The 26,187-nt window shown below is 40.6% G+C and overlaps 1 protein-coding gene across 5 annotated transcripts in view; it reads right to left on the bottom strand.

Moving 5' to 3' along the window:
* The window catches only part of LOC122556622 (testican-1-like), a 527,512-nt gene that overhangs the window by 257,244 nt on the left and 244,081 nt on the right, over nt 1-26,187 (bottom strand). The window lies entirely within an intron of this gene.

Raw genomic sequence — 26,187 nt, 5'->3', positions numbered from 1 at the left:
ATCTGAGCCTGCTTGGCACACCTTCCTCATTCCTGAAGAAGGGCTTATGCCTGAAATGTCGATTCTCCTGCTCCTTGGATGCTGCCTGACCTGCTGCGCTTTTCCAGCAACACATTTTTCAGCTCTGATCTCCAGCATCTGCAGTCCTCACTTTCTCCTACAGCTGAATAGGGGCTCGTGAAGCCACACCTAGACTATTGTGTTCAGTTTTGGTCTCCTTATTTGAGAACGGATGAGATTAGATTCCCTACAATGTGGAAACAGGCCCTTCGGCCCTACCTGGCCACACCAACCCTCCAAAGAATAACCCACCCAGACACATTTCCCTCCAACTAATGCACCTAAAACTATGGGCAATGTAGCATGGCCAATTCACCTGACGCACCCATCTGTGGTCTGTGGGAGGAAACCCACGTACAGGGAGAAGACACGGGCAGAATGTGCAAACTCCACACAGACAGTCACCTGAGGCTGGAATGGAACCTGGGACCCTGGTGCTGAGAGGCAGCAATGCTAACCACTGAACCACCGTGCCACCCCAGATGTACTGGCACTGGCGGGGTTGCAGAGAAGGTTCACTGGGCTGATTCCGGAGTTGAGAGGGTTGGCTTATGAGGAGAGATTGAGTGGAGTGGGACTATACTCATTGGATCTTATAGAAACATGTGAAATTATGAAGGGAATAGATAAAGAGGTTGTTTCCACTGGCGGGTGAAACTAGAAGTAGGGAGTATAGCCTCAAAATAAGGGAGAGCAGACACAGGATGGAGTTGAGGAGGAACTTCTTCACCCAACAGGCAGTGAATTCCCTGCCCAGTGAAGTAGTTGAAGCTGCCTCCTTGGATGTTTTTAAGGTAAATGTAGACAGATATTTGAACAGTAAAGGAATTAAGGGTTATGGTGAGTGGGTGGGTAAGTGGAGCTGAGGCCACAAAAAGATCAGATATGATGTTATTGAATGGCAGAGTAGGCTTGATGGGTCAGGTGGCCGACTCCTGCTCCTAGTTTTTATGTAAGGAAATAGCCTAGATTTTCTTATTTTAAATGTAAGCACCAGATATTGAGTTTCGGATGCAATTAGATTGGTCAAACTACTCGGCTTGAAGCAAAACACACCTTTATTTATACAATATAGTTAAAATACAGACAAAATAAAAAGAATTGGGTTAACTATAACTCTATCAAAATGCTTAATAAAATAATAAATTACTGATTAACTGTTCCAATATAGTAACATCCCATAAGCACACCCATGGCAAAGGCAAAGTGAGTAAAATAGATAGTCTCACAAGGAATTCTAGCAGCAGAATGAGACCCTCAGCTTTTAGTTGCAACAAAGAGAGAGAGAGAGAGTAGGATGTAGCAGCTTCACAACCACAATGGCTACTGAAAGTGAAAATAAAAATCCGGGTTCTGTGGGAGCTTGATCCCATCCATTCAGGATGCTCCTATTGTTCCAACTTTTACAAAAAAAGACAAAGGCTGGACAAGCTGCTTACTTTATTGGCTTGAAGCACACTGCTCACCTCCTCTGTCTCAACCTCTCCATAAAAAAAAGTTAAAATAGACCTCTTAAAGCCATACCAGCTTCCCGCAATAACCAATACATTTCTTTGCTCTGCCTCCTAATTCCTTTGGAACACCTTAACAGCTATTCTCCCACACACACCTGCATTGACAGCTGTGTCATCTATTTAGGTCTAACCCATTCACTCCCTTTAAATCATTATGGGAGAAGGCATTCCACAATAGGGCAGAGCAAAGGCAAGCTCAAGGGGGGGGGGTATTCCGGATGACAAGGTCCTCTATGAGGAGAGGATGGCTGGAGAGGACCAGAGCAGCTCCGTTGGGGATTTAAAGACATCCACGTCCTGGCAACTGAGTAAGTACCACTTGTTGTAGCCCTAAAATGCTGACATTCACCAATGCATCAGCATCTTGCTTTAGACACCACCTCTGACCATTGGCCACAATGGTTCCTTTTGAGTCATACAGCATCAATTAGTGAGCTGAGCACATTAGCCAAGAGGCAGCTAACTCCCCTGGAGGAGACCTCCTCGACTTCAGAGGAAGAGATAGTTCAGGATATGGAAGTACCATCGGCAAGGCTGCACATTGAACCTCCACCCCCCCCCGCCATCCACCATCCCCCACCACGAGTGGTGACAGCAAAACTCAGAGGAGTGTCAGTGACCAGGACAAGACCCTGTAGTCCTTGGAATGAGTGACTTTGTGCACATGCTCAGAGACGAGGAGGATAAGCAGGCAGGCATTCGGCAATGGCTCTCCTCTTTGAGAAGCTGGAGTGATAAAGGTAACCTTCATTGACAGGTTGGCGGCTGCGATGGAGAGTCAGGCCCATCAACCTCAGCTATGGCTGTAGTGCGACAGATACCTGCACTTCATTGCTGCAGACACTGGTCCTCAGGATTGAAGCCAGGGTGAGAGGGGGACATGGATCCTTGGTCATGGATCAAGTGACCCATCCTTAAATGGAAACAGGGCGGTTCCATAAGGCCTCTCCACTCACAGGTCCCTCCACCTCCACTCTGTTTGCCCTCTGCTGATCTTTGGAAGTTCAATTTAGGAAGGGTCACCTTCCTTTTGGCAGGACGACCTTTGGTATGTCTGGCCCGATTGGACAAAAACATCCTGGGTCATCCCATCACATCTTCAGAGCCAATGTGCTCCACTATGGATTATAAGACCATAAATACTGTAAGATAAAGGAGCAGAATTAGGCCATTTGGCCCACCAGATCTGCTCCATCATTTCATCATGGCTGCTATGTTCCTCAAGCCCATTCTCCTGTGTTTTCCCTGTAACACTTGATCCCCTTACTAATCAAGAACATATCCATCTCTGTGTTAAAAACACTTGTTGACTTGGCCTTCACAGCCTTCTGCAGCAATGAGGTCCTCAGATATAACACCCTCTGGCTGAAGAAATTGCTCCTCATTTCAATTTAAAAGGGATATCCCTTCATTCCTGAAGAAGGGCTTATGCCCGAAACGTCGATTCTCCTGTTCCTTGGATGCTGCCTGACCTGCTGCGCTATTCCAGCAACACATTTTCAGCTCTGATCTCCAGCATCTGCAGTCCTCACTTTCTCCTCTTCTCATCCCTTCACTCTGAGGCAGCATCCTCTGGTACTAGTCTCTCCTACTAGTAGAGGCATCTTCTCCACATCCACTCTCTCCATGTCTCTTAATATTCTTTCAGTTTCAGTCAGATCCTTCCAATATAGATCCAGAGTCCTCAATCACTCCTCATGTGACAAGCCCTTCATCCCTGGGATCATTCTCGAAAACCTCCTGTGGATCCCCCTCCAATGCCAGCACATCCTTCCTCAGATGTGGGGCCCAAAACTGCTCATAATATTCCTTACTGCTCAAAATATGGTCTGATCAGAACCTTGTACAGGTTCAGCTGTTCTTGTATTCTAGCCCCCTTAAAATGACTGCTAACAATGCATTTGCTTTCTTAACTGCATGTTAATCTTAAGAGAATCCTGAACTAGGACTCCGAAGTCCCTTTGTGTTTCAGATTTCCGAAGCCTTTCCCCATTTAGAAAACAGTCTATGCCTCTATTGTTCATGCCAATGTGCATAACCTCATACTTTCCCACATTTAGTCCATCTGCCACATTTTTGCCCACTCTCCAAGCCTGTCTGAGTCCATTTTCAGTCTCCCCGCTTCCTCAACACTACCTGTTGCTCTACTTTTTTTTTGTCATCTGCAAACATAGCAAGAATGCCCTCAGTCCCTTTGTCCAGATCAGTAATGCATAATGTGAATAGTTGTTGCCCCAACACAGACCTTTGCAGAACTCCACTAGTCACCAGCTGCCATCCTGAAAATGACCCCTTTATCCCCACTCTTTGCCTTCTGCCAGTCAACCAATCCTCTATCCATTCCAGTACTTGGCCTCTAACGCCATATGCTCTTATCTTCTTTAGCAGTCTCCTGTGTAGAACCTTGTCAAAGGCCTTATGGAAAACCAAATAGACCGTGTCCACTGGCTCTCCTTTGTCTAATTGCTCATTACTTCCTTAAAGAATTCTAAAATATTTGTGAGGAATGACCTTCCCTTGACAAAGCTGTGCTGACTCAGCCCTATTTTACCATGCACTACCAAGTACTCCTCAATGTCATCCATAATCATGGACCATAAAATCTTCCTGATGGCTGAGGTCAGGTGAATGGGCCTATGGTTTCCTGTCTTTGCCTCCCTCCCTTCTTAAACAGGGGTGTTACATTAGCTGTTTTCTGGAACTCTCTCTGACTTCACTGATTCCAGAAAGATCATCACCAATGCCTCTACAATCTTCTCAGCTTTCTCTTTCAGAAATCTGGGGTGTAGTCCAGCTGGTCCGATTTCGCCACCTTCAGATTCCCCAGCTTCCCCAGCACCTTCTCCTGAGTGGTGGCCAAAGAGGAGCAGTTAAATGTTTGGGCAAAATATCAGCTCTGCAGCTTGAGTAATATTCTATTACGGACTCAATAAACCATACTAATAACGTTAAGATTGCTTGCAGGATCAAGAAGTTACTTCCTCCCTCGTCAATATCCAAAGCCACAACCACACCTTCCAAACAAAGCAACAATTTACTCGCAGTTCACTAATTCAAGTCTACTGTATTTGCTGCTCACAATGTGGTCTGTGCTGCACCAGGGAAACAAAACATGCACAGGGTGATTGCTTTGCAGAACACGTAAATTCTGTCTGCAAAAATGACCACGAGCTTCCATTGCCTGCCACTTCAACACACCACCATGTTCCCTGGTCAACATCCCTGCCTCAGGCTTGCTGCAGTGCTCCAGCAAAACTCAGTGCAAGCTTGAAGAACATCACCTCATTTCCTGCTTGGAAACTCTGTAGCCTTTGGGATTCAATATCGAGTTCAATAATTTTAGTGCCAGGGCACCTTCTCCCATGTTATTTACCCACACCCAGGCCCTGTCATCACATGACCTGCTGTCATCACTGCGAATCCATTTTCATGCACTAATGGTCCCCACTAACAGCTATTTTTTCTCCCCGGCTCACCATCATCTATCCCTTTGTCTGCCTCGATGCTGTTTTCTCTCTCTCGGCTCCATCTCCACTTGTCATTTACTCCCCCCCCCCCTCCCCCCTCCACCACCACCACCCGACTGTGACACCCTCCCACTCCATCTTCAGCATATATACTATCTTTTCCTTGCTACAATCAGTTGTGAAGGGTCACTGAACCCAAATGTTAACTCCACTTTCTCTCCGCAGATACTGCCAGACCTGCTGAGTTTTTCCAGCAATTTCTATTCCTGTTTCAAAAGCATCCATTTGAATTTTTTCACCATTGGTACAGTTTTGATATGTTGTTTATGGTACTCAAATGGGAACATGCTAAATCAGACAATTATTGTTACCAAGTATTCAAATTAGGATGACTGAACACAAAGGACATTGAAAGAAAAAGGCCTTTATCCAGACTAACTTTAAATTGCAGAAATGTGGATGCATACAATAGTGTCTCAGGAACATTTGGATATAAATAATAACATATAAACCAGTCACTGAGATTCTGAGGGACCAGTTAAAACAGCGCAAAGAATCTGAAGTGCAGCAGCATTGGAATCTTGCAATATCAAGCAGATGATTTGTTTTCAGGTTTCTTATTCTTGAAAACATTTATGTTCACATTACCGATTTACACTGTATGTGGTTATGGGAGAGGTCTGATTGCTGTCGCAACTTGAGCTGCATTGTTTTTCAGACAAAAAGAGCTGGGAATTGTGTTAACAATCCTGTTAATTCATTGGAATGATAAATTGTGATTGAGAAATTTTGGACGAGGATTAGAATTTCATTTGTCTCGCTTGTCTCCTACAAGGGGAAATATAATGTGAAATCAATAGCCATTAATGTATGCACAAGGGTTATGTACAAAAACCACAGATCATTGCTATCCATTACTTTAGATGAGTTTGTTTTCTTTCAATATCGTAAACACCAGGTCAAGAAACAAAAGCAGCAATGAACTCATTGAAAAGAAGAGAGGTGGAAACTGAATACGTGAAAAAACATTGTGGAAACTACAACAGATTGTAAACAATAAATCTGATAAATGTTTCAGTTTATACTGGTTTATTGCTTCAACAGGGTGATAGTGAAACGATGATAACGTATTTTGTCGTTTTTCACATTAAAAGGCAAGTGATGTTATCCAGCACCAACTTACATAAAAATGAGCAAAGTAATCTTCAACACTAATACTTTTTGATAGTGTGTAGCAAGATATGTAATATGAAAAATGTGGTCAATTATAAATACAAAAACACATCATGAATACTGTCAACATTGTGGACTTTCAGGAGGAATTGCTTTTATAAAAACTGTCTCTCAATACTTCCACGTACTGGGTCACCAATCATAAATAGGGAAACACCAGGACAATACAGCAAATTCTGGAGATTTGAATTAAAAACAGTAAATACCGGAAACATTGAGTAGGTCCAACGGCATTAATTGACTGAAAAATAAGTTTAATCTAACTCTTCATTGAAAATGTTCTATTCTACCCACTTTTATTTCAGTATATTTCACAATGTTATACATGCTAATTAGTTGCCACAATTATTCTAAAGTGTGTCTCTGCTGTTTAACAAGGAGCTGAAGGTTTGGTGGAAATACCACTGGATTAGTAACCTAAAAGTCCAGTCTAATACTCTGGGATCATGGTTTCAAATCCCACTGTAGCAGATGGTGAACTTTGAATTCAATGAATATAAAGTGAATAAAGATTGCTGTAACTATACATTATTATTGATGACCATGAAATTATCATCAATTGTCATAAAAACCCATTTGATTTACTAATGTCTTTTAGGGAAAGAAATTTGTCTAATGTTTGATTTCTGTTCCATCTTATCATGCATTGTTCCTGGTATTTAACTTGCCACTCAGCAGGTATCTGCTGAAAGACTGGCATCCTTTGTGCCTGTACTATGTTGAAGAGGCCATTTTGTGCTTGGACTAGCAGCGTCAGTCTGGAGCTGCCGTGCATGGTTCCTGACATTTGCCCAGGACGTTGCAAACAGCGGGGAGTCTCTGCCCATTTTGCGGGCAGGGACATGGGAGTCTTGTTGAACAGGTGGTGCAGAATGGGGATTTCCCCTTCCTCCAGGACCAGCAGTAGAGGCCATGACACCAGACCTTGCCAGTCTGGTCCAAGGTTTCATCCAAGTTAAAGCAATCTCAGCCATTTGGAAGTATATGACCTTCGCCACTCCACCAGGATAATTACCATTATCATATGTCTGATACCTCACAGTTTAACAAGCAAGACTCATCTTGAATTGCTGAGTGCAAAACTTGCCTTAATGCTTGTGAAAAGCATCAAAGAGATGCTCCTGATTCAGAGATGGACTTCATCACACTTGTTGTCCAATTCTGCCATGCACCTCAGCATGGCCCACATCACCCCAAGAGGGCTGCAGATCGTCCAACCACAGCTGAGAGTTTTGAACGGTATGAGAATCAATGGGGATGAGATCAGAATGGAAAACTGACTTGAGATTGAAGATGGCTCATTTGTTGCTCATCCCTAATTGTCCATGAACTGAGTGACTTGCTTGACCATTTCAGATTGCAGTAAGGTCATTAGTAGGTCATTAACGCAGTGAGTTTGGCCAGGAACAGCAAGAGAACCCGTTAGGTCTTAAAGTGACAAACCCTGCAAAAAAAACTCAATCAACTTGGACTTTGCCATTAAGAAACACAAGATTCAGCCCTTAGTGTCAGTTATGTGTGAGAAAGTGAGGACTGCAGATGCTGGAGATCAGCCCTGAAGAAGGGCTCATGCCCGAAATGTCGATTCTCCTGCTCCTTGGATGCTGCCTGACCTGCTGCGCTTTTCCAGCAACACATTTTCAGCTCAGTTATGTGGGAACCTTATCTCCTTTACCTGACCAATCATCTGGACATGAACTTGATAAAATAATTCCAACTCTCTCTATATATATTACTGGACTCCCGGTAAGACCTGATACATTGATTTTAGTTCTGTGATGTTTGAACAATCACATTGCAAGCTTTAAGGAATAAGAATTCTAGCTTGTTTATTTTAGCAGGCAGATTGCACTGATGCAGTCAGACTGCACCAGACTAGTTCAAATTGATTGTCTCACACAAAATGCTTATCCAGTGCAGATGTGATAGTATTCCCGAATGAAACCTCACACTCATACATAACTTTGGTTTCTAGCTCAATTATATGAAAACATATACATAACAATGTTAGACCAGATTTAGATTTATTGTCACGTGTTCTCAATACAGAAGTACCGTAAGAATTGTATGATGTCACCACACATGGCGCCATTGTAAATACCAAGGTACCTAGTTACAAAGTAGTAAAGAAAGGGAGAATTAAAAAGTTAAGAATTATTCAATAAAATAGTAGGAAAAATAAAGAAATAAAGTCATAGTTAGCATTGAAGTCTTTCACAGTTTAAACTAGGAAAATAAAGTAATAAGCTAAAAGTACAATAGGCTTTGAGTCGTCTGCTTATCTGTAAGCAGCTCTGTAAGCTGTTCTCGATGCCACTGCTGCAGGTACTGTCCAACAAGAACCATGTCTTCCAGGTATGGATTGCTGTTTCTCACCCAGTCTCCTTTTCAAACTACTGCTCATGTCATAACTACATCAACAGTTACATCACTGTCTCATTTAACTCAGCTTTCACACCATACTCTCAGTGTAACCTGGCTCTCCAATTCTGCTCAGCCTAATCCAGGGAACTGTTTAGTATCGTGTTAAAAAATAACATTCCCAATCAAAGGTGCAGTCTTCCATTTCAAACGAGAAATTGCTGCAAAGCAAGGCAGCTGCTGAATAAATGCTTTTGATCACTGACAGAGAAAAAGACATTTCACAGCTAGAAAAGAAAAAGGCCTTGGCATTTAGCCACACCAGCATAGGCTCTGTCTACCAAGAGACAGATGGCAGGAAGGAATCCATGGCCCAATATTCCAACAGCCAATATATAGATTCAGCAGCAAAGCCTTGAGATGTGGGTCAGGATGCTGTAATATCCCAGAAGCAACTTACTCTGTGGGAATTGCCCCGGAGATTGAAGATTCCGATAGGCAATTCCATCTGGAATCCTCTGAATGAATCAAGTCCAGACAGAGAATTCAGAGAAACTAAAATCCAAAAGAACTGTGGATACTGTAAATCAGAAACAAAAGCAGAAATTGCTGGAAAAGCTCAGCAGATCTGGCAGGACCTGTGGAGAGAAATCACAGAAATCAGGTCGGTGACCCTTCACTGAAATCAAGTCAGTGACCCTTCCTCAGAATTCAGAGAGTTCTGCTTCAGTTATGTTGATACTTCCTTATGAGATATGAGACAATTAAAAACCTAGACGAATTTCTGAATAACTACAAAATTGACCAATCAACTCAACAATCACCTGCCAACTACACCTCTCCTAACACCCTATTCCTGTTGGCCTGACACCAGCCCAGACAAAATCCCCCAGAGATCCCCACCACTCTTTCCCCTCTGCCAGACCTGACCCCTCTGACCCAATATCCATCCATTTCGCCAAACCCAGGATCTAGTCTCCACCACAGTACCTGATACCTCTCCTCATTGCCAATGCCAACTACCCCCTCTTTCCTACTTGCCAGGTTTGAACCACTCACGCAGCCTCAAATTGGATCTACACAAAACGCCCCATCACTTAGCTGGCACACCACCAACTGACAGCTTTCCTCTGTACATACCTGGCAGGCAGCCTATCTACTTGGCACCTTAACATCTGAACCTCAACCACTCACACTCAACTTATCTGGCACCCTATCCACCTGGCACTCTATCCCTGCACTTACCTAATTTACTTATCCTTTCATAGCAGCTGTCAAATTGTCTGGCTGTGCTATTGGACAATTAAATCACAGAAGAAAGCACATCAACTGCTGCAAAAGGGGACATTTCCCCTGACTATCCTGCACTTCAACTGATTCAGCAATTTTTGGTCAGATTGGGCTGGTTTCTGAAACTCTATCAATCACTAGATTTACTACTTTCGGAAATATTCTAAGCCTTTCCTCTTACTCTGATACATCCTTACCTTAAATACTTAGTCACAAGATAGATCTCCTTTCCAAGGATATTTCTGTTTCTCAAAGGAATGTAAATTCATTTGAAAATTAAGAAACATTAAATGTGCATTATTGTTCATCTATAATCAAAGTTATTTCTAATCTAATTTTCTAACCTAAGCTAACAAACATCTCATATCCAGGCATTTGGCTTTAACTTTATTCAAGATTTAGTTTCAGACCAAGTAAATCATTTATGCTCAATAGGAAATTTATCATGTTATATTCACTATTACCAAAAGGATGCCTTAATATGAGGTTTCTTATATCGCATAAGATAAAATGAGATCCAAAGTAACCGTTTCACCAAGGTAGAATTTTAATTCTTTCAAGAAATCTACCCTCCAAACTACATTTGTCCATCTTGATCTGTCCAATCTCTACAATGATTAAGAATCCCCAAGATTATTCCGTTGAATTTGTTAGAAGCTGATTTTACTAATACCCTGTCCATTATTAGAGCAAATGTTAGGGGCTGAGAAACTATACCCACCAGCATTCCTGATTCTTATTATATCCCACCTCCACCAATAAGGATTATACTTTCTGCCCTTCTGAGCCTTGACACTTGTACACTAGAATCATAAAACAGTTGGAGTACAGAAGTAGGCCATTTGCTCTGCTAAACTTGCGGTGGATCTCAGCAACAGCAACTCTGCTAATTCCACTCCCCTTCCCTGTGACCACAGTAAAGCATCTGCTTTCTCTCCAAGTGCTTATCAAATTCCCTTTTGAAAGCACAATTGAATCTGTGTGAACCATGTTCTTAAACAGTGCATTCGAACTTGCTGCACTAAAAGAAAGTATATCCTCATGTCTCCATTGCTTCCTTTGACAATCACCTTCAATCAGAGTCCTGCAGTTCTTGGCCTTTCTGCTACATGAATGGTTTCTCCTTACTCGTTCTTTCCAGATCCTTCATGAATTTGGTACAATTTCTTGGACCTAGTTCCTTGCTTCTTTCAGCCTTACCCTAACCCACCCTAATTCTACATGCAGGGGGGGAGGTGGGCACTTCCCAATCCAATTAAGCCACCTGAGTAGCCAATGAATAGCCCCTTGACTGCCATCCTACCTCAAATTCCGCCAATGGCATTCAGAGACCAATGAAGAATTCCATGTTTTACTCCTTGGGTTACTGGCAAGAAAGGGAGGGGTGGAACCTAATTTACAAGCTCAGGGCCATTGGAGGGCTACCAATTAACCTACGTAAACTGACCCCAACCGTATCATCTGGAACTCCTTGTCTGACCCTGCAGCAAACACATCCCAACTTCAATTTACCATGAGGCCCTTGATAGAACTTCAACATTGGAAGCACACTGCTGGGAGCAGGACGGTGCTGGGCATTTGACTGGCCAGCAGCACTTGGAGGTGGGAATTCCACTGCTGCTCAGTATTCCAGTTAAGACCAAATAAGAGCTCCCTCCTCAGGATTCATCATAACTTCCCTTTTTTTTTCTGTATTTATTAAGCTTTGGATCTCATGGACCTTTTAAGCCACTATTGCAACCATTTTGCCTCGTCCAATGAGTTCTGCAGATATTCCCCAGGTCATTCTGTTCCTGCACCCTTTATTTTACATTGCTTCCCCCTGTTCATCCTAGAGAGATGCATCACACTTCTCTGCATTAAAATTAATCTACCTTACATTTACCCAGTCTACCAGGCATTCTGTCAAAGTCCTCTTGAAGTCTTTCAATATCTTGTCAGAGTTAACATTTCTTCTAACTTTAGCGAAACCTGCAAACATTGAAATTGTGCCCTGCAAACTCAAGTCCAGGTTAATAGTATGTATGAAGAATAGGACTTGTGAGGATGATGTATTTGGGTTCAAGGGGAGTCAGATAGTGGGTGGGTAAGAGCATGATAGTTGGAATATAATTTGGATAAATGGTAGGTTATCCATTTTGATAGGAGGGCTGGAAGTGCTGTGTATTTCCTAAAAGATGTGAGATTGGAAAGTGCTGACATCCAAAGGCCCTGGGTGCCCATATGCACTGATAGCTAGCACAGAACTGCATCAAGCATTTTGGAAAGAAAAAGGTATGTTAAACTTGATCACAAGGGGATTCATGTACAGGAGTTGAGAATTCTTGTTTCAATTATATAGAACAATGGTGAGACCACACCTGGAGTATTTCAGCCAGTTCTGCTCCCTTTGCCTCAGGAAGGTTATTTGCCAGAGGTGAGCATTGTGTTGTTTCACCTGTCTGATTTCTGGAATGGTGGGATTGTCCTTTGAGGAGACTGCAACCATACGCTCTGGAGTTTAGAAAAATGAGATGCAATCTCATGGAAATTTACAGTATTCTTAAATGGATAGACAGAGGCAATGCAGAAAGGATGTTTCCTCTGGTTTTGAGGTCTAGAACAAGGAGATCCAGTCTCAGAATAAAAAGCAAGCCATTTAGGACTTAGAAAATGAAGATGACCTACTTAGAAGGTGGTGAATCTTCGGAATTCCTTACCGCAGAGGGCGGTGGAAGTCAGTCAATAATTAAGTTCAAGACTGATAGATTTCTAGTTACTAATGATATCAAAGGAGATGAAAATAGTGCAAGAATATGACATTAATGCAGATGATCAGCCATGAATGATAGAGCAGATTCAGATGGCTGAATGGCTTACTCCTGTTCCGAAATACCTAAATAAACTTACCCTTAATTTATCCATCCTCTTTTCCTTTAGTAACTCACACTTATCCAAATGATTCTTAATCTGGTCCAAATTAGCATTTCTAAACCTTTCCCATTGCTGCGATTAAACTGATGGTCCTGTGGGTGCTGGGATTTGTCTTGCCATCCATTTTTGAATAGTTGCAATTCCACAGTCCAGTGGAAAACCCCCTGCTTCTGAGGAGGATTGGAAGAATGTAGATTGTTGAAAACATTTCATTCAGCCTTTCGAACATGAACAATGGAAATGGGAGCAGGAGTAGGAAACTTGTTCCCTGCTCAAGCCTGCTCTGCCATTTTGTATTCACGGCTGATTTGCCTAAGGCCTCAACTCCTCTTTCATGCCAAGTGTTCATAGCCCTCAACTCCTCAGTGTTTCAAAACATTGTTTCAAAACCTCTTCTTTAATATTCAGTGATGTAGCTTCCATAACCTTCGAGAATAGAGAATTCTAGACAGTCAGTACCCTCTGACAGAAGAAATTCCTTTACATCAGAGTTTTCAATGAATATCCCCTCAACCTGTAACCATGTCCTATAGTTTCTCAACCAGTGGAAACACCGACATCTATCTGTAAAGCCCCCTCAAGTCTTGGTCACTTATTAACTTTAAGTACCAATGGCCTTCCTAATCCTTCCACTTCAACAACATTTGGCTAATCAGGCATCTCAAGTCCTCATGAGTTGAGTATTTTTTCGCTTGGCAAATACTGAAATAAAGCATTTATTTGGTGCAAAAGAGAAAATATCAAGGATATTAGAAGTCCGAGATTAAAACAGAAAGAGCTACAAATATACGAGGTGGGACTAGCAAAATCAGTGCAGAGAAAAACAGAGTTAACATTTCTGGTCTGTGACTTTTCATTATTCTGATGAACCCGCAGTTGCTTCCAAACAATGCCCATTAAGGTTATTGCCATAGTGTGAGAAGCAATATCGTTGAAGGTATCAGAGTCTCAGGAAAAGCACAAGTACTTGTATAGCTGTTTGCACACATTATCAAAACTGATTCAACATTCTGTGGAACCAATTAACAATCACTCTCCTGCATCCTCTCCAGGCTTGACCTAAGCCTAAGGGTTGACAACAGCGTTACTGCAGACCAGTCCCAGAACTGATTGAATAATGAAATACACTTCATCATTCTGCACACAATTGTGTTTGGTTTTCACTCCAGTGAAGCTCACCAAATCTCCAACCAACCCCGACTGATTTCAACTTGTGTTTACAACAGAAAGGAATAAACAATGACAGGAAAGCATTTATCCACGTCTTTTTTTTTTGATTTGACACTTGATTGCCTTGCTCATTTACTTTTAAATTTTAGTTTGGCGGATTCTTTGCTCTTTGCTTTTATAAAATATTGTATTTAAACACAAAATTAGCTTTATCAGTATGAAATCTCTGATAGTAATACATTTGTTGGAAGCCTATTTTTAGATCAAAAATGCATTTTTTATATAGCCTAAAAGCACTGATAATTGTTTGTGGGTATGTTCGCTGAGCTGGGGAGATCATTTGCAGATGCTTCGTCCCCTATCTAGGTGACATCTCCAGTGCTTGGGAGCCACCTGCGAAGCGCTGCTATGTTGCGTCTTCTGGAATTTATTTGGTTCAGTTCCTGCTGCCTCCATGTGCTGGTTCCAGTAATTTATTGTAGTGGCTGGTACATTGGATCTAGGTCTATGTGTTCGTTAATGGATTCCGTGGATGAGTGCCATGCTTCTAGAAATTCTGTGACTGTTCTCTGTTTAGCTTGTCCTATGGTGGTTGTGTGGTCCCAGTCAAATTTACGATCCTTGTCATCTGTGTGTATGGCTACCTGGGACAGCTGGTCATGGCGTTTACTGGCTAATTAGTGTTCGTGGATGCGGATTGCTAGTTGTCTGCCTATTTGTCCTAAATAACGTTTCATATAGTCTCTGCATGGAATCTTGTAAATTATGTTAGTCTTGCACATGATTTGGGACAAACAGGCAGACAACTAGCAATCCAAATCCACAAATAAATCAATTCCAGAAGACAGTGTACAGCAGCTTTTGACAGGAGGCTCCAAATCCCCAAAGATGTCACCTAGACAGTAAATCGGTGAACATACCCACAACCACGACAACCAGCACCCGGGATACAAATCTTTATGCAAACCTTGAGCATTGATAGTTTTACAGCATTGTAATGCTTAGATCCCAAATTCCAATTTATCACAATTTCAGATAGAATACACTAAATTGTCACATTCCAGGGTGAGGATGGATAGACTGACTGTTATTCTTTATTCACCCACTTCTTTGGTTGTTCATAACAATATTTATATACATAGAATCCGCTCTCTTGTGGTTGCTTCTCCCTCACACTAAATGTATTTATGTTTATATAGAATCCAATTGAACCAGACTTCCTTGAGTTAAGAAATGAGTGGGTTTATTATTTGTTGTAAGTGAAAACAAATAATTATATAACACAGAATCACTCAGATTAAAAATGAGAATTTAATCCAAAAGTTATATCAAAGTTAAAAGATAGATAGTCAGTCTTTGGGTCATTCGTGAAAAGTAGAGCGTGCAACATTGAGCAGTTAATTTTGAGATTCTTCGTTGATTGAAATTCTCTTGTCCTGTTCCCTTTTGAGTGGCTTGTTGGCTAACTGGCTTTTCGCATTTGACTGTGACCTTCATAGCATACCAACCCACTAGCCTCACAACTGGGCTATTGCAGACACATATCATAGCTCACTGGGAAACACCACACACACATGTTTTTTCCCCATAATATTCACGTTTGTGATAACACCTGGGAGATTACAGGTCAGCTTGTTATGCATTTCTCTCTTTTAAAGTTCATTCCTTCAAATCTTTCTTGACACCTCATTAGGTGGGACATTCCAGGGTCTCTAGAAAACTGCTGAATTAACTTCGTAATGTGTTTTTGGCAGTAGCAATCTTCTGTATGTTTAAATTAAAAGTGAGATTTAACTATTGGCAGTTATGCTTGGCATTATGATCTATGGTTCTGACAGTATGTAAACAATGTTGATCTACTAAAGTTCTATATTTGTCTCCTGGAAGACTCAGGTAAATAATTAAATAAAACAGTGAACACGTTATAACTCTCTCCACGTAATGGATTGTCTCAAATCAATTAATTTGTGGGATAAACTAAATGCATGGTGAATAAAATAAATTTTTCAAAGGCTTTAATACTGATCAGATTGTTGCTGAAACCCTATGTCCTAGGAGCTGATTCATCCTACTCTCCAGCGGCTAAAACAAAGAGTGTAAAGCTTCAACCCTGTTTAACACTGACCTAAACTTTAAACTCCACATCCAGTACATTATCAAGGCCACCTATTTCTTGAACCACATATTCTTATCTCTTTCCTTATCTTACTCAATCATACCTGAATGACCACACCTCCTCACTCCATTCTGTTCCAAAAGATTTCAGCTGTGATCCTGCTCTGTGAAATTTTGTTCAAACATCTCTCCACCTAGCTTCAGCTTTTCCTAGATTTGAGCTGCTCTCAACAATGTCTCTCTTTTACTTCATCTCATTCTTCTTCCTGAGCTGTTTTCCCAATTCTGACACAATACCAAGTCCCCTGCGAAGTCTGGGAGGTCCAATAACAGCAGTTGCGTCAGGAAGTGAAAGCTTGAATCATTTATACAGAGAGTCTGAAGGAGCAGGGGAACAGTGGCTGACTGCTAGCAATGGGGAATTCATGAGTTACTGTGTGTCCACTTCTTAGTTCTGGGTCAGAGTGTGCTTGGAATCAGCAGAAATGAAAGCAGGCAGCAGATCCATTATACCTGCTTGATGTTTGGAGAATTGGGAAACATGGCAAATCAAACATTTCCCTTTAGGTGTCAACCAACAATTACTGATTGTGCACCAGCCTTTGTTAAATCAAAACATTGTCTAGACAGCTACTAATAGAATCATAGAGTCATAGAGATGTACAGCACGGAAACAGACCCTTCGGTCCAACCTGTCCATGCCGACCAGATATCCCAACCCAATCTAGTCCCACTTGCCAGCACCCGGTCCATATCCCTCCAAATCCTTCTGATTCATATACCCATCCAAATGCCTCTTAAATGTTGCAATTGTACCAGCCTCCACCACATCCTCTGGCAGCTCATTCCATACACATACCACCCTCTGCGTGAAAAAGTTGCCCCTTAGGAGTCTTTTATATCTTTCCTCTCTCACCCTAAACCCCTGTAGTTCTGGACTCCCTGATCCCAGGGAAAACACTTTGTCTATTTATCCTATCCATGCCCCTCATAATTTTGTAAACCTCTATAAGGTCACCCCTCAGCCTCTGACGCTCCAGGGAAAACAGCTCCAGACTGTTCAACCTCTCCCTATAGCTCAAATCCTCCAACCCTGGCAACATCCTTGTAAATCTTTTCTGAACCCTTTCAAGTTTCACAACATCTTTCCGATAAGAAGGAGACCAGAATTGCAGAAATGTTTAAGTTTGAAAACTTTGATGATGAAACATATTACTGATATTAGAGAAATAAAGCTTTTTAAAGGGAACACGTGAAAGCTTTCCTAAAATAACTATTTTTTTCAGCAAAAATAAACTCAGGGAAAGAATTAAAAGAATTTAAGGTGTTGATGCTTGCTGAGTTTTCAAATCTATTTTCTGATAAAATTTAGTAAATTCTGAACTAAATGATTCTAGTTGCTTGCATACTTTATGTGAGTTAAAGCCAATTTCTGGGCCGTTCAGCCATTCTAGAACTGAAAACTACAATTGAATAATATGTTTTGAATGCAGCATTTGGGAAATATGTTGTCCAAAAGGCCATCTTTTCAGCTAATCAAATGCTAGTGCTCCATTAGTCGTAATACTGCGCAAATAAATCAATATCTGATGTGCTTGCGTACATCAAACATTTAAATATTACTATATAAAGCATTTCCTCAACCAAAGCAGTCAGTTCTGTTGTGCTCATTATTGTAACTCATCTGTGCTGCAGAAAAGGTGAACTAAGTATTATTACCAATCGATAATCAGCTGCAGAAATAGTTTTAAATATACAAATTCACTAATTCTTTTATTTTACCACATAATTCTTTCTCACTTTATTTTGCAAAAGGATTTTAAAACTGCTATGAATTTCATAATTCCCCAAGCAACCAATCCGAAGCAACTGCAACATAGATTTGAAAGAACTTGACAAAAGAATAGTAACTGTATGAAGGCCGTGGGGAAATATGTGAAGAATCTCTCCTCAGCAGACAGGAAAATTCAGAGGAAAAACATTGATGCGCTACAGGGAGAGGAGGTTTTTCATTTTGTGCCATGGAGCTAAATGTTGGTATAGCATACTCAAAAATACACTACACAGTGAAAACTGTTTTTAATAGGATTGAGTATAGATAACCTCTGCCAATAGCCAAAAACATTCCAGTGAAATGACTAGATGCTTGATGTATGATAACCTGAACACCAGTCTACTAATATGCTGCAAACAGATAAACCAAACAATGGCATCTGAATTGAAAAATAATGATTTCGGATTTCAAGAATTTGTACTGAACATGTTATTTTAATTGCTGAAAAGAGAAGACAAAACTTTCTGTCTTGTACTTATCTAGACAAATATAAGAATGTCGAATTTCAAATATTCACAACAATTTACACTACAGGCTGCTGATTGGTTGGCAACTCTGAATGAAGAAAGTGTTGTTGCCATGGAGAACATGATGCCTCGAGTGATTTGAAAAAAATGCAATGTTCCCTATATTCCTTTTGCTTGCAGAGAATAAGACTGTGCTTATGACTGCATGACACTTCTAATAGGTATAAATGCTAATAAATATCAATAAAAATTATATACATATATAATAAATAATACATGTGCCACAGTCTGAACATAGCTGGCTATCTTAAATTGATTGTTATCTTCACTACTCGTGACCTCAATTATGTTGCCTAATTGCTGAATGTCTTTTATCTGCAAAAGTTATGTTTTGTGGTTTTGCTGGTATGCATTATGCAAAATGGCCACCTGTGAATCACAAATTGTTCAATTTTGTTTAAATAAATTCTGCTATTTCATCTCTCTAATTATCTCTATGATCAGGTGGTCCATTATAAACAGTGGAGCAGCTCAAACCACGGCAAATACAGCTATTTCACTGATTCCCAGAAGTTTGCAAGTTTTCATATGATTTAGGTTGCCCTCAGTCATCTCTTAAATCAGTTAGAAGTGATAACCTTTTAGAACAGCATGGGGTATTTAATATTTTATATATTCTATTACATGACAAATTTCCGTGGTACAGTATAAGGTTTGTGTCATGCAATGTTACAATTTTATACCCTGAAAAATTTAGAATCTTTTAAAGGTAATAAATACCATGCAACATGAGCTATGACCAAAGTGACAAATTTACTGAGATGTTAACAAAAATTCTGAAAGCCAATTTTAGGCAAAGCAATTTGATCCAGTATTTCACATTAGGTGTCAACTGCAATTACAGAATCAGTGCAGCCAAACATTTGAGGGTTCTGCTTGTCTTTAAATATAACTCCAGTAGGAGACCAATGGAACCCCTAAAAAAGCTTCTCATTCTGTTTGTCCCATATGAGTTAAATGTTATCTTGGATTGAGTCATGATGGGGACTCCATGCACTTGTGAAATGGAGGGGGACTTACAGAACGGAAGTGGACGTACTATGGATGATACTCTTCTGAAAAGAAAAAGGATTCCAGAAACACATAGGTGGCAGGGATCTGCCATTAGTGGTAATTACACTCACCAGCCCCATTCTTTGGCAGAAGCATCACTGGAAGGTTCCAAATGGCATATTCTGTGGGGCAAGATGGTGCATTTGGAACTTCATTGGATTATTAATCTAGAGCGCCAGACTAATTCTGGGTACAACCCCCGCCATGGCAGCTGGTTGTTTATTTAAATAAAAAGAACATTTGAAACTGAAAGCTAGCTCTGGTAAGAGTACTCTGCCACACAGCCTTCCAGTCTCTCCTTGAGGAATTCAATCCTTTCCTCCCTCTCGGTCATGACATACAATACAAAAAGCCTTAAACTAGCTGGCTGACGTTGATAATTAGAGATAGAAATACATTAATCCAGCCTTGATGTTAAATTGGGAAATGACGCAAGGGAAACCCATTCTTCTCAGTATTCCAAACGTATAATGCCTGTCTGACCTGCTGTATATATCTAGCTCATTTACCCGGCAATGCCAATTTTGAGGTGGTTCACTACTTGGCTTGAGTTATAAACGAAAAATAAAACTGCAGATGTTGTAAATCAGAAGCAAAAATAAAAATTGCTGGAAAAGCTCAGCAGCTCTGGCAGCATCTATGGACAGAAATCAGAGTTAACGTTTCGAATTGAGTGACCCTTCCGTGAAGAACAGTTCTGAGTTTCTGCCTTTGGTTACAGTTGGTCACGGATCTCTGAGTAATACCGTTCAACATTTTGTATTTTCTGGACACCTTGGATAATCAGTTAAGCTAATTCATCAAGTAAAAACCTTGAAAGATTTTTCAACATACTTTCAGATATCCTTGAGTGAACATATATTTTGTTCAGACAGCACCAAACGAGCTGCAACATTTTTATAACTAATCTGAACCAACCAGCAGGTAGCAAGTGATCTATGCTTGGGACTAATGTAAGCTGCTTAGGTTTTTTAAAGGTTTTTCTGAATGTTTATGCGCAGATATCCCCTCAAGAAATTTGCTAAATATTTTTGATCAGCTATTTCACTGCAGCCTAAAATACCATCTAGAACCTTCTGAAGATCCAAGTACAGTAAGTACATTAACAGGCTCCTCTTCATTCACAATGCATGTTACTCCTTCAAAGAATTTCAATAAATTGGTTAAACACAATTTCACTTTCATAAAATATGATTACCCTGAGTTTTTCCAAGTATCAGTCATAATCTCCTTCATGGTCAATTCTAATATCTTCTCTGCAACAAACATTAAGGTAAATGGTCTGTAATTTCCTGTGTTCTGTCTCCCTCCTTGCTGCACTTAGTCTTTCCAGAATATGATAAATTTCAGAAAAATAACATAAAATGTGAATGCCTCATTATTCACCATTTTTAAGATGCTTGCATGAATCCTTCAGTACCCACAGACTTATCAACCCAGAGCTCCATTAATTTGACCAGTACCACTTCTCTAATGATTATATGTTCACCAAGTACCTTTCTTCCTTCGGGTTTCTGATTTCCAGTTATTACTGATTTAAATGTGTTATTTTTTAATAACCTGTATTGTGAAGACAGAGCAAAGTATTTATTTCTTATGGTCTTATTTAATTATTAAATCCACCATTTTTTTAATTATCTACTATTAACTGTCCATTCTCACATGCTGGAGGACCAACACACCCTTTAATTATTCTTTTTCTTTTTAGATATTTTTAGAAGCTCTTGTTCTCTAGTTGTACATTTCTATGATGTGGCACTGCCAGTGTTGGACTAGGGTGGACAAAGTTAAAAATCACACATCACCAGGTTATAGTCCAACAGGTTTATTTGGAAGCACTTGGAAGCGCTGCTCCAAAAGCTTGTAATTCAAATAAACCTGTTGGACAATAGCCTCATGTTGTGTGATTTTTAACTTTACATTTTTAGTTGCTTGCCATCACACTCTACTTGTCCTGATTCACCTTTTAGTCATTCTCTGTTGTTCTTTGTATTCTGACTTGTCATCTGACATGCCACTTACCTTTGTTGGAACATCATGTTGTGGCTGTACAGGACATTGGTGAGGCCATTTTTGGAATACTGCATTCAATTCTGGTCTCCCTGCTTAAGGAAAAATGTTGGTAAACTTGAAAGGGCTCAGAAAAGATTTCCAAGAATGCTGCTGGGATTAGAGGATCTGAGTTATAGGGAGAGGCTGAATAGGCTGGGGCTATTTTCCCTTGACAGTCGGAGGCTGAAGGGTGACTTTATAGAGGTTTATAAAATCATGAAGGACATGGATGGGGTGAATGTCCAAGGTCTTTTTCCCAGGGTTGGGGAGTCTAGAATTAGTGGGCATAGGTTGAAGGTGAGAAGGGAAAGATTTAAAAGGGACATAAAGGGCAATTTTTTCAAACAGATGGTGGTGCGAGTATGGAATAAGCTGCCAAAGAAAGTGATGGAGGCTGGTACAATTGTAATATATGAAAGGCATCTGGATGGGTACTTGAATAGGAAGGGTTTAGAGGGATATGGACCAAATTCTGGCAAATAAGACAGATCAGTTTAGGATATCTGGTTGGCACAGACGAGTTGGACAAAAGGGTCTGTTTCCATGCAGTATAACTGTATGACTCTATAAGTACTTTTACTCCGAGGTCATTAATTAATTCTGTCACATCATATAATACCAAGTCTATTATGGCCCACTCCCTGGTCAGTTCCAGGCGTACTAAGAAACTATCAGAAAGCATACGTGAACTCCTCAATGCGGCTCTAATTACCAATCTCATTTTTTCAGTTTACATCTACATTAAAATCATCCATAATTATTGCCAACCCTTTATCACAAGCATGAAATATTTCTGGTGTACCTCTCCCTACGTGTGGTTACTATTCTACATATAAGCTTGTGGATTATTCCCACAAATGACTTATTTCCCTTACTATTTCTCATGTCCACCCAAAATGGTTCTAACATCCTGACCACTTGAAACAAGGTCATGTTTGATTATTGTACCAATAATATCTTCATTAGGGTTGCTGGCCATCTGCCTTTACCTAGCTGCCTATTGTGATTGATTGTCATACAACCCTCAATATTCAGAATTCAAACTTTGTCATCAGGCAGCCACATTTGTCTAGTGGCCACCAGGTGACATTTATTCACTTTATTAGCCAACCAATTAAATCTTATATTAAAATTTGTCACTTGTTATGTGGGCAATGCTGCAAACAATTTTTAAACAGCAAGTTCTTAACAAACAGTGATGAGATCAGTTTGCATATTTTGTTGGCAATGGTTAAGGACTAATCAGTCATCTATTATTTCCTCTCAAAAGTGTAGCCAGATTTTTTACAACCCATGAAATGTCTGGATGCGACCTCAGTTAGAGGTGCAGCAGTTGTGACACAAGATTAGTTCAGGGAGAGAGTGGTCATCCAAAGACAGCACTTCCAATGTACAGTACTCCTCCAAAGGCATACACAGTGTCTTCAAGTCCTAGTCTGTTGTTTGAACCAATCACCTTCTAACTTAAGATATTAGAATGCTGCCAATGAATATAATCTTCTTAAATATCATTTGATTATCTATAGAAATGATGTTCCTCAAAATCCTTCAAACTTGGACCAATACTGTCTTCATTCAGCTGAATGTGATGATTACATTGATGCTTTTAATGCTAGTCCATTTCAGAAAGCTAAAGTTTGTAGGATACATCTACCTCTAACTTCATGGTAAAATAAAACAAACAACTGCAACTGTGGAGAGAAGGGCTACTGGATTCGAAATGTTGACACTGCTTTCTCTCCAAAAATGCTGGCAGACCTGCTGAGTTTCTCCAGCAACTTCTGCTTTTATTTCTAATTTTGTGATGTTTGTTTATGCCAATTTTATATTGTTTCCTTGCATTGATATACGCAACCTATTCAATATTTGGAGAAAAAAATCAATTACTTATTTTGATTTTAATCTTTGTGCCCTGGTACAAATGTCAATAGGACAAGTATCAATTTTGTGATGTCGAAGGTAACAATGTTGCAAAACTGGCAGGAGACATGTCAACACAAAATAACTTAGTGAAGTGGTGCTCCCAATGGTATCTTAATGTCTGGACCTAGCTGGTATTCCTTTCAAGAAATGCACATATATTAACAAAAACAGCACATTATTTTTCTGTCCCTGTGTTGGCTGAGTGACAGGAAACAGAATGTCTGTTTGGATGGTTGGTTCTTGGATGATTATACAGTGTTGTTTCCCAATAGTATGACCACTACTTTTCTTGTTACATTCTTGGGTGTACGGGGCACAATTTCACAAGTTGCAAATGACACAGAGCTTGGACATATTATGAACCATACGGAGGAGTGACAGCTGTCAGGAGGACGTAGACAGATTAAGAGAACAGATAGGCATGCGGTGGATGACACTTATTATAGGGGAATGTGAAATGTTACATTTTGGCAGGAAAACTGAGGAGCAACAAAAAAGATTGGTAGCACGGTGGTTCAGTGGTTAGCACTGCTGCCTCATAGTGCCAGGGACCTGGGTTCAATCCCACCCTTGCATATTCTCTCCATGAGTGCATGGGTTTACCGTGGATGCTCTGGTTTCCTCCACAGCCCAAAGATGTGCAGGTTGGGTGGATTGGCCATGCTAAATTGCCCATAGTATCCAGGGATGTGTGGGTTAGGTAAACTAGCCACCGAAATGCAGGGTTGTAGGGATAGGGTTGATCAGGGTGGATGCTCTTCAGAAGGTCGGTGTGCTGCTTCCATACTGTAGGGAATCTATGATGTAATCTATGATTTGAGAATAGAAGTGTCAATTCTAAATAAGGTGAAGGAACAGACACACCTGAGGAGTACATATGCAAAAGTCATGAAAGATTGCAGTGGGGAGAGGGAACCTGGGATTTTATAATTTGCACAAAGAGTACAAACGCAAGGAAGTTATAACAAACCTTCACAAAACTTTGAATTGGCATCAACTGGAGTGTTGTGTCTAATTCGAGGCACTGCAGGGAAGATATGGAGGCTTTGGAGCTAGTGCAGAAAATGTTGACAATAATGGTTTAAGTATTGAGGGGCTTCAAACATTTGAGCAGTCGGAGGAGTTAGGGCTTTTCTCCTTAGAGAGCTGAGATCTGATAAGGTAAGCAAAGTCATACTTAATCTGGACAGAGTAGTTGGAGAGAAACTATTTCCAATGCAGAGGGTCAAGAACCACAAGGGCACTGATTTAAGGTGATTGACAGGAAAACCTGCAGTGATATGAATGAAAATTGTTCACAGTGAGTGGTTAGGCTCAGGAATGCACTTCCTGAGTGTGGTGGAGGCACAATGTGGCTTTCAGAAGGAAGAAAATAAGCACCTGAAGAGAGAAACTCTGCAGGACCGTGGGGAAAGAACAGGAGGTGGGGAGAGAGGATGGGACAGCGGGTGTTACCAGCTGTCTTGCACTTGTGGAGCTGGCAACAATGTGATGAGTAAGAATGGTTTAATTCTGTGTCATTGCTTTCTGTGATTCCTATCCCCTCCTTCTACCAGCTAATAACCTGTCACTGCTTTGATATGCAGTCGCTTCTTGCCCAGTAGGAGCAATGTCATGCATAGTTATTGAAAGTGGAAGATGGTTCTTTTTTAAACCACTGCTTGTACATACAGCTAACAGTACAAACGTTCCATTAAGAACATTAAAATGCAGTATTCAGCAGAAAAAAAATCATTGTTTTCTTCTGCAAGCAATTCAGTGTTCTTAGAACTTAATAATCAAATCAGATAACAGTGCTTGTACAGCAAGTCAATTATTCATCTTTTTTGTAGAATTCACCTCATCTGCACAGCTATGTCAGTTAATGGTTTTGTTTTCCTTTTATTGATTCATGGGATGAAGGTATCACTGGCTAGGCCAGCATTTATTGCCCATCCTTAATTGTCCAGAGGGCAGTTCAAAGTCAACCATATTTCCTTCGCTAATTGACATTAGTGAACCAAATGGGTTTTTCTGACAATCAACAATGGATTCATGGTCATCAGTAGGCTCTTAATTCTAAACATCTGAACATACAGGGACAGCTCATGGGCTAGGCAAAGAGATGGGGTGAAGAGGGATTTTAGACAGTAGTAGGTCATAGCCAGGAATCTAGAAACGGGTTGAAAGGTTTTCATTCATGTCACTGCAGGTTTTCCTGCCAATCACCTTAAATTAGTGCCCTTGTGGTTCTTGACCCTCTGCAGTGGAAATAGTTTCTCTCCAACTACTCTGTCTGGATTAAGGGAAGAACTTGCTTTTGCACATGGCTTCAATTTTGGTGTGCCTTCATCCCACATCAACCAGAAAAGGGTACTTGTTGTGTTGGAACACCTCTACTTCCAGATATCCCAGCATGACCAACATCCAAAGAGTCCTTGTCAGCACATCTATCTACTGCATGAGCATTGTGTAATATCCAACAACTTCGTTAATTTCTACACATAGCACAAATATCTGTTGGTGCAGTGATGCCTCATGACCAACTAGACATGATCATCAGTAAGTCTAGCAAAAGGACTGGAACAGTCATACGTGGGCAACATGACTACTTAGACAAAATACACATTGTTCTTGAGGATGGATCCGAATTTATATTCATTGATCCTGCTGCTAAACATGACTGCACAGCCCTG

This window comes from Chiloscyllium plagiosum, chromosome 14 (genome assembly GCF_004010195.1).
Source record: "Chiloscyllium plagiosum isolate BGI_BamShark_2017 chromosome 14, ASM401019v2, whole genome shotgun sequence".
NCBI classification, from domain to species: Eukaryota; Metazoa; Chordata; class Chondrichthyes; order Orectolobiformes; family Hemiscylliidae; genus Chiloscyllium; species Chiloscyllium plagiosum.
The sequence above is the reverse complement of the archived record's forward strand: the minus strand, read 5'-3'. Positions and strand labels throughout refer to the sequence as shown.